This window comes from Orycteropus afer, unplaced genomic scaffold (assembly GCF_000298275.1).
Source record: "Orycteropus afer afer isolate SDZICR_OR568_19922 unplaced genomic scaffold, OryAfe1.0 scaffold00044, whole genome shotgun sequence".
Classification (NCBI taxonomy): Eukaryota; Metazoa; Chordata; class Mammalia; order Tubulidentata; family Orycteropodidae; genus Orycteropus; species Orycteropus afer.
The window spans coordinates 796,982-805,719 of NW_006921631.1; the positions used below are offsets into that span (position 1 = coordinate 796,982).

The 8,738-nt window shown below is 40.0% G+C and overlaps 1 pseudogene; it reads left to right on the top strand.

Moving 5' to 3' along the window:
* Positions 1-6,508: 6,508 nt before the first annotated feature.
* LOC103194388 lies at positions 6,509-7,098 on the top strand (annotated as a pseudogene).
* Positions 7,099-8,738: the final 1,640 nt, after the last annotated feature.

The following is an 8,738-nucleotide window of genomic DNA, read 5'->3' on the forward strand; positions in this document are numbered from 1 at the left end:
TGGTGGTACAGTGGTTAAGGCATTCAGCTGCTAACCCAAAAAAAAAAAAAAAAGTGGTGATTCAAACCCACCAGCCACTATGTGGGAGAAAGATGTAGCAGTCTGCTTCCATAAAGATTGTCGTTGTTGTTAAATGTTATCGAATTGGTTCCAACTCATAGCAACCCTATGTGCAACAGAACAAAATATTGTCTGGTTCTGTGCCATTCATATAATCATAGCTATGCTTGAGCCCAATGTTGCAGCCACTATGTCAATCCATCTAGTTGAGGGTCTTATTCTTTTATGCTGACCCTCTACTTTACTAAGCATAATATCCTTCTCTAGGAATTGGTGCCTTCTGACAACATGACCAAAGTGTGAGAGATGAAGTCTGGCCATTCTAGCTTCTAAGGAGCATTAGGGCTATACTTCTGCCAAGACAGATTTCTTTATTCTTCTGGCAGTCTGTGATATTTTCCAAATTCTTCACTAACACCACAGTTCAAATGCATCAATTCCTCTTCAATCTTCCTTATTCATTGTCCAGCTTTCACATGCATATGAGGCAATTGAAAATACCATGGCTTGGATTAGACACACCTTAGTCTTCTAGGTGACATCTTTGCTCTTTAACAAAGAGCAAAGAAATGATGGAGAAACTCAATATCCTGAGTCAGGACAAGGTCAAGGGCTGATTGTGAAACATACCAGCAATTGCTCATATGCAAGTTTAAGCTGAAGCTCAAGAAATTAAATCAACTCCATGGAAGCCAAAATCTGACCTTCAGTATATCCTACCTGAATTTAAAGACCATCTGAAGAATATATTTGACACATTGAACACCAATGACTTAAGACCAGATGAGTTGTGGGATGACATCAAGAACATTATACACCTAGAAAGCCAAACCTCATTAAAAAGAAATGAAAGGAAGAAAAGACCAAAATGAATGTCAAAAGAGACTCTGAAACTTGCTCTAGAATGGTGAGTAGTTAAAGAGGAAAGAAGAAAATATGAAATTAAAGAGCTGAACAGAAAATTTCAAAGGGTTGCTCAAGAAGACAAAGTAAAGTGTTATAATGAAATGTGCAAAGATCTAGAGTTAGAAAATCATAGAAGAAGAACATCCTTGGCATTTCTCAAGCTGAAACACATGAAGAAAAATTCAAGCTTTGCATTGCAATATTGAAGGATTCTATGGCTAAATATTGAACAATTCAGGAAGCATCAAAAGGAGATGGAAAGAATACACAGAGACACTGTATTAAAAGGAATTGGTCCTTAAAGATTAAAGCCTTGGAAACCCTATGGAGAGTTCTACTCTGTCCTATAGGGTTTCTATGAGTTGGAATTGCCTTGGTAGCAGTGAGTTTGGGTTTTAGATACATTATATACTCAGCACACCATTCGTCTGTCAGTTTGTCATACTGTGAAGGCTTGTGTGTTGCTGTGATGCTGGAGGCTATGCCACTGGTATTTTAAATACCAGCAGGGTCCACCAATGGTGGACAGGTTTCAGCAGAGCTTTCAGACTGAGACAGACTGGGAAGAAGGATGGCTCTTGAAAACCTTATGAATAACAACAAAACACTGTCTGACATATTACTGGAAAACTTTATGAAGAGTCATGAAATGTTATCTGATGCAGTGCTGGAAGATGAGCCTCTCAGATTGGAAGGTCACTCAAAATATGACTGGGAAACGCTGCCTCTTCAAAGTAGAAATGACCTTAATGATGTGGATGGAGGAAAGCTTTCAGGATCATCATTTGCTGATGAGGCACTACTCAAAATGGGAAGAAACAGCTGCAAACATTCATTAATAACTGGAATGTGGAATGTATGAAGTATGAATCTAGCAAAATTAGAAGCTGTCAAAAATTAAATGAATACATAAAGATCAATATCCTGGGCATTAATGAGCTGAAATGGACTGGTATTGGCAACTGTTGAATCAGACAATCACATGGTCTACTATGCCTGGAATGACAAATTGAAGAGGAATGGCATCACATTCATTGTCAAAAAAGCTTATCAAGATCTGTCCTGAAATACAAGTGTCAGTGGTAGGATGATATCCATATGGCTACAAGAAAGACTAGTTAATATGACTGTTCTCCAAATTGACACACCAAACACCACAGCAATAGATGAAGAAATTGAAGATTTTTATCAACTTCTGCAGTCTGAAATTGACCAAATATGCAATCAAGATGTATTGATTATCACTACGGATTGGAATGCAAAAGTTGAAAACAAAGAAGAAGCATCAGTAGTTTGAAAATATGGCCTTGGTGAAAGAAATGACGCCAGAGGTTGCATGATGGAATTTTGCAAGACCAATGATTTATTCATTGCAAATACCTTTTTTCAACAACATAAATGGTGACTATGCGTGTGGACCTCACCAGATGGAACAGAAATCAAACAGACTACATCTGTGGAAAAAGGTGATAGATAAGTTCAATATAATCAGTCAAAACAAGGCTAACTGTGGAACAGACCATCAATTGTTCATATGCAAGCTCAAGATGAAGCTGAAGAAAATTAAATCAAGTCCACAAGAGCCAAAATATGACCTTGAGTATAACCTACCTGAATTTAGAGACCATTTGAAGAATAGATTTGATGCACTGAACACCAGTGACCAAAGACCAGATGAGTTGTGGGATGACATCAAGAATAACGTACATGAAGAAAGCAAACCATCATTAATAAGACAGGAAAGGAAGAAAAGACCAAAATGGATGTCAGAAGAGACTCTGAAATGGAAAGTAGCTAAAGAGAAAGGAAGAAATATTGAAGTAAAAGAGCTTAACAGAAAATTTCAAAGAGTGGCTCAGCAAGACAAAGTCAATTATTATAATGAAATTTACAATGACCTGGAGTTAGAAAATAAAAGGGGAAGAACATGTTTGGCATTTCTCAAGCTGAAAGACATGAAGAGAAAAGTCAAGCCTCAAATTGCTATACTGAAGGATTCTGTGGGCAAAATATTGACTGTTGCAGGAAGAATCAAAAGCAAATGGAAAGAATACACAGAGTCACTGTACCAAAAAGAATCAGTCAACAGCCAGTCATTTCAAAGGGTAGTATATAATAAGAACCAATGGTACTGAAGGAAGAAGTCCAAACTGCACTAAAGGAATTGCGGAAAAAAAAAAAAAAAAAAAAGGTTCCAGGAATTGAAGGAATACATATTGAAATGTTTCAACAAACAGATGCAGCTCTGGGGCTGCTTACTCATATGTACCAGGAAATATGGAAGACAAATATTTGGCCAATTGACAGGAAGAAATCCACATTTGTGCCCATTCCACAATCAACACTCAGAGAAGCAGCAGTCAAGAAATCAGACGTTGTATTGCAATGAGCAAATCTGCTGCAAAAGATCTCTTTAAAGTGTTGAGCAAAGATGTGACATTGAAGATTAAGGTGTGCTTAACCCAGGCCATGGTAGTTTCAATCACCGCAGATGCATGTGGAAGCTGGACAATGAATAAGGAAGACTGAAGAAGAGTTAACATCTTTGAATTGTGGTGTTGGCAAAGAATACTGGAAATACCATGGACTAACAGGAGAACGAACAAATCTATCCTGGAAGAAGTGGAGTTGGAGTACTCCTTAGAAGCCAGAATGGCCAGACGTCATCTCACCGACATTGGTCATATGGCCAGAAGAGACCAGTCCCTGGAGTAGGATATTATGCTTACTAAAGTTGAGGGTCAGAGAAAAAGGGAAAGACCTTCAATGGGATGGATTGATACAGTGTCTACAACGATGGGCTCAAGCATAGCAAGAATTGTGAAGATGGTTCAGGACTGGGCAATGTTTCGTTCTATTTTACACAGGATACTATGAGTTGGAATCAACTCTATAGCACCTAGCAACAGCAACTCAGTGGAGAGCAATAAATTCCAATTTAAAGACCATGTCAGAAACAGATAACTCCTCAAATGAAAAAAAGCATTGGTAAAAGTCAAAGGCTGCTAACTTTAGGTGTCCATAAAGTAGGATAGTAAATGATTTGTGTTGATTTGGTTTGGTATGTATATGTGTTGTTGTTATAGTTGCTGTCAAGTCAATTCTGACTTGTGTTCACCCATGTGTACAGAGTAGAACGGTTCCATAGTGTTTTCAAGGCCGTGACCTTTCAAACGCAGATAACAAGGCCTGTCTTCCCAAGTGCCTCTGAGTGGGTTTGAACTGCCAAGCTTTCAGGTTGTATTTTAGCATTTAGCCATTTTTATCACCTGATAAAAACCAAATGAAAGCCATTGCTATCAAGTTGATCCTGATTCAATATAAAACAAAGTAGAATTGTCCCACAGATTCCAAGGCTATAATCTTTATGGAAGCAGGCTGCCACATCTTTCTCTCTTGGAATGGTTGGTATGTTCAAACTGCCAACCTTGTGGTTAGGAGCTGAGCATTTAACCACTGCACCACCAGGGCTCTTTCAAATATGTTGTTGTTGTTGTTGTTAGGTGCCATCAAGTGAGCTCTGACTCACAGTGACCCTATGAACAACAGAACAAAACACTCGCTGATCTTAAGCCATCCTCATTATGCTTGAGCCCACTGTCACAGCCACCGTGCCAGTCCATCTCATTGAGAATCTCCCCCTTTATCACTGACTCTCCACTTTACCAAGCATGATAACCTGCTCCAGGCACTGGTCCCTTCTGACAACATGACCAAAGTTGGTGAGAAGAAGTCTAGCCATTCTTGTTTCTAAGGAGCATTCTGGTTGTACTTCCTCAAAGACAGATTTGTTTTCTTCTGGCAAATCATGCATATGAGGCGATTGAAAATACATGGCTTGGGTCAGGTGTACATTAGTCTTCAAAATGACTTCTTTACTCTATAGCACTTTAAAGAGGTCTTTTGCAGCAGATTTGCCCAGTGAAATACATCTTGTCTTCTGACTTCTTAATTACTGCTTTCATGCGCATTGATTATGGATCTAAGTTAAAGGAAACTCCTGACAACTTCAATCTTTTCTCCATTTATCTTGACATTGCATAGTGGTCCAGTTGTGAGGATTATTGTTTTCTTTATGTTGAGGTATAATCTATACTGAAGACTACAGTCTTTGATCTTAGTAAGTGGTTCAAGACCTCTTCACTTTCATCAAACAAGATTGTGTCATCTGCATATCGCAGGTTGTTAATGAGTCTTCCTCCAATCCTGATGCCTCTTTCTTGTTCATAGAGTCCAGCTTCTCAGATTATATGCTCAGCATACAGATTGAATAAGTATAGTAAAAGGATACCACCCTGACACACACCTTTCCTAATTTTTAAACTATTCAGTATTTCCTTCTACTGTTCAGAGCCCAGTTTGCCAAATCTTTGTCTACCACAGAACATGTTCCCATGGAAATGAGGATGTGTATTCAACGATGCTGCATAACTGAGTGCTTTCTTCTCATTCCTGATTCTCTGTGTCTTCTTTGAAGCTTTGAGAAGTGTTGAGCACTCTCCCTTTTTTTCTGGCTTTTGTAGCACCTTTAATGCATGGGAGCCTTTTACTTCTGCCACTAATATTTCAAATTCCTATTCTCCATTGGGGAGTGCAATGTCAGCATTTGTTGCCATAAATTCTGAGAAAAGCTTACACAAGATCAAAAACACAACTCTGGCTGTCTTCTTATAAATGGCTGTTCAAGTTCTTTCCTTTCCTTCCAAACTACTGCTGAAAAAATTCCAGAAATAACCAGAACAAGTGGTTCAAAGCAATTCATAAACCATTTAGTGAGCAGCAAATTCTCTCCAAAGTCCTCATGACCACAGCCAGAGCTTAAATAAAAGTCTGTGAGGAAGTAGAATCCTTATAAGAGGAGACTGGTGTGTGGGAGTATGGAGTGAGGCATTAGCAACCCAGTCTGCCGAGTTAAGTTGTGCCAAACTGACCACGCCATTAGTCTTACAAATGCATGATACTGATTTTTTTTGTATACTTTACAAATTATGGTGTTAACTTTACTTTTATATGAATATAACACAAGAGAAAGTAATCAAGGTAAAAATGTAAATATTATGAACTTCAAATAATCACTTCTTTGCAACAAGAGTTCTATCAATGCTCCAACATATCTCTAAAATTGAGGCACAACATTCTGAGAAATATTATTAAGTTGTATTACATTGAAATTTTTATTACCTAGGGGGAGCTTTGGCAGCGTAGTGCCTAAGGTACTTGACTGCTAACCAGAAGGCTGGTGGTTCAAATCCACCAGCCACTCCTCGGAAGTAAGATGGGGCAATCTACTTCCATAGTGATATTGCCTCGGAAACCCAAGGAGGGCTCGCTATGAGTCGGTCTGACTAGACAGCACATAAGAACATAAGGGAAGTGGATCCCAAGCCAGGAGGAGGAAGGCGGAGTTGGCCCAGTCAGCAGCCAACGCTTGAGAGGCCTGGGCGGTGGGGCAGTCCTAAGGGGCGGTGGCGGGTTGCTCCCTGCGAATCGATGCAGCGACCTGAGCTCCCCCCCGCTCCCCCCCAAGGAGGTCGCAGGCACCATGAAGCTGTACAGCCTCAGGGTCTTCTACAAAGGCAAGCCCAACGCAGTGCTGCTCAAAGCTGCGTACGATGTGTCCTCCTTCAGCTTTTTCCAGAGGTACAGAAATTCATGACCTTTACCAGTCAGCTGATTGCGGAGCGCTCAGTGAAAGGCAGCAGAGCATCTGTCAAAGAACAAGAGTTTCTGTGCCACATCTGTGTCCGAAATGACAGCCTTGCAGGTGTGGTCATTGCTGACAGTGAATATCCTTCCAGGGTAGCTTTTACCTTGCTAGAGAAGGTACTAGATGAGTTCTCCAAGCTGGTTGACAGAATAGACTGGCCAGTGGGATCCCCTGCTACAATCAATTACACAGCCTTGGATGATCACCTTAGTAAATATCAGAATCCAGGAGAAGCTGACCCAATTACCACAGTTCAGGCTGAACTAGATGAGACCAAAATCATTCCACACAACACCATAGAGTCTTTGTTAGAGCCAGGCAAGAAGCTAGATGACCTGGTGTCCAAGTCAGAAGTGCTGGGAACACAGTCTAAAACCTTCTATAAAACTGCCCAGAACCAAAACTCCTGCTGTGCAATCACGTGATGCCAGCCTACAGAGACCTCTGCACTGGAAATGTCACTGTCATTCACAACGAGAAGTGTAACGCACCTGGGAAAAGAAGAAATTGTCACAGAACAGGACTCAGAGTTGGGGGCAATTTTCCATTTTTTTATTTTGGGAATTTCCCAGGAGAACTGAGGAGGATGGTGGAAGGGATCTGGGGGATGGGGGAATGTTCAAATTCATACATCAAGTTATAATTTCTGGAAAGATAATTTGAGGCCTGCAAAGATATATTTTTGCACCAAATGAAACCACAAACTCAGTGACCCCTATAAAAAAAAAGAAGAAGAAATTTTTATTACTTAACATTTCAAACAAACAAAAACCCAATTGTCATCAAGTCAATTCTGGTGGCTGACACATGGCAATCCCACGTGTGTCAGAGTAGAACTGTGCTCCACAGGGTTCTCAATGGTTGATTTTTCAGAAGTGGATGGCCAGGCTTTTATTTTGAGGTGCCTCTTGCTGGACTGCAATCTCCAACCTTTTGGTTAGCAGCTGGGCTCTTAACCATTTGCATCACCCAGGGGCAGGCCTAGTTAACATTAAACAGTGTCTGATGCTTCCTTATTCTGATATGTGAGGAAAATAATTCATCTGAATTTTTGCTAAATATGTTATTTTATAATGTCAAATTTTATACCACTGATATGGTATTCTCTGACTTCAATTTCATAGTAGTTTAATTCCAGTTTTGTGTTTAAATCAATTCACTGATTACAAACCCTATACTATGGTTTCTCCATTCCTGAAATCTTAGTTGGCTAACAAGGGTATTTTTTTAAGATGTGCTATTGGGGGCTATCTTCTTTGAGTGCTTTCAAGTTCAAAAGCAGTGTGTCTCTTGCATTTATACCTGTACAATGCTTTGGCTAATCATGTGTGTGCACTTTCTGTGTGCTGAGGTCTTGCAGACATTACTCCCTTTTCTTCTATTGTGACCAGCTTCAGGGGTCAAGTTCGATGCCAGCTTGAGTCTGTTTTGCTTATGGTCTGTCTTTGTATCTTCTTTATTACTTCTCTCTCTCTTTCTGTCGCATTCCTTCTCTTTTGCTTCTTTCTTCTCTTCCTCCTTCCCTCCCTCCCTCCGTCTCTCTCTTCCTTCCTTCCTTCAATCCTTCCTTTCTTTCTCCTTCAAATTCAGTGATTTTACTAAAATATCTTTCCATTATAATGGTCCATGTCAATTTTTCCTGAGATGTAACTGACACATTTTTCTCCACATCTTACATCCTTAGACCACCTTTTACTCCAGCCTTTTTCACAACAACCAACTTTGGTAATGTGTGACCTGGCAGTATCTTGCCACAAACAACACCCAATTCTACCCCTTTCCACCCTGGGGCTTGTCTGATATAGGGATGTAGTATGCTTGTGGATTCCTCTAGACACCTGTACATGTGCATACATGTAAGTGCACTGGGTTTAACACCCTATGGAGATATCCTTGTTAAAATGGAGAGTTTGTTATTCTGTGGTTTTAACTGAGAATCTGAAAAGACAAACCTTGCTATTCCAAGGGCCATTACCAACGTTTAGTGCTCCTTGCTCTAATTGAAAGATGACATAGGACTTCCAAGTTCCCACATTGTGGTCTCTAAACCAGTAACATCAGCCTT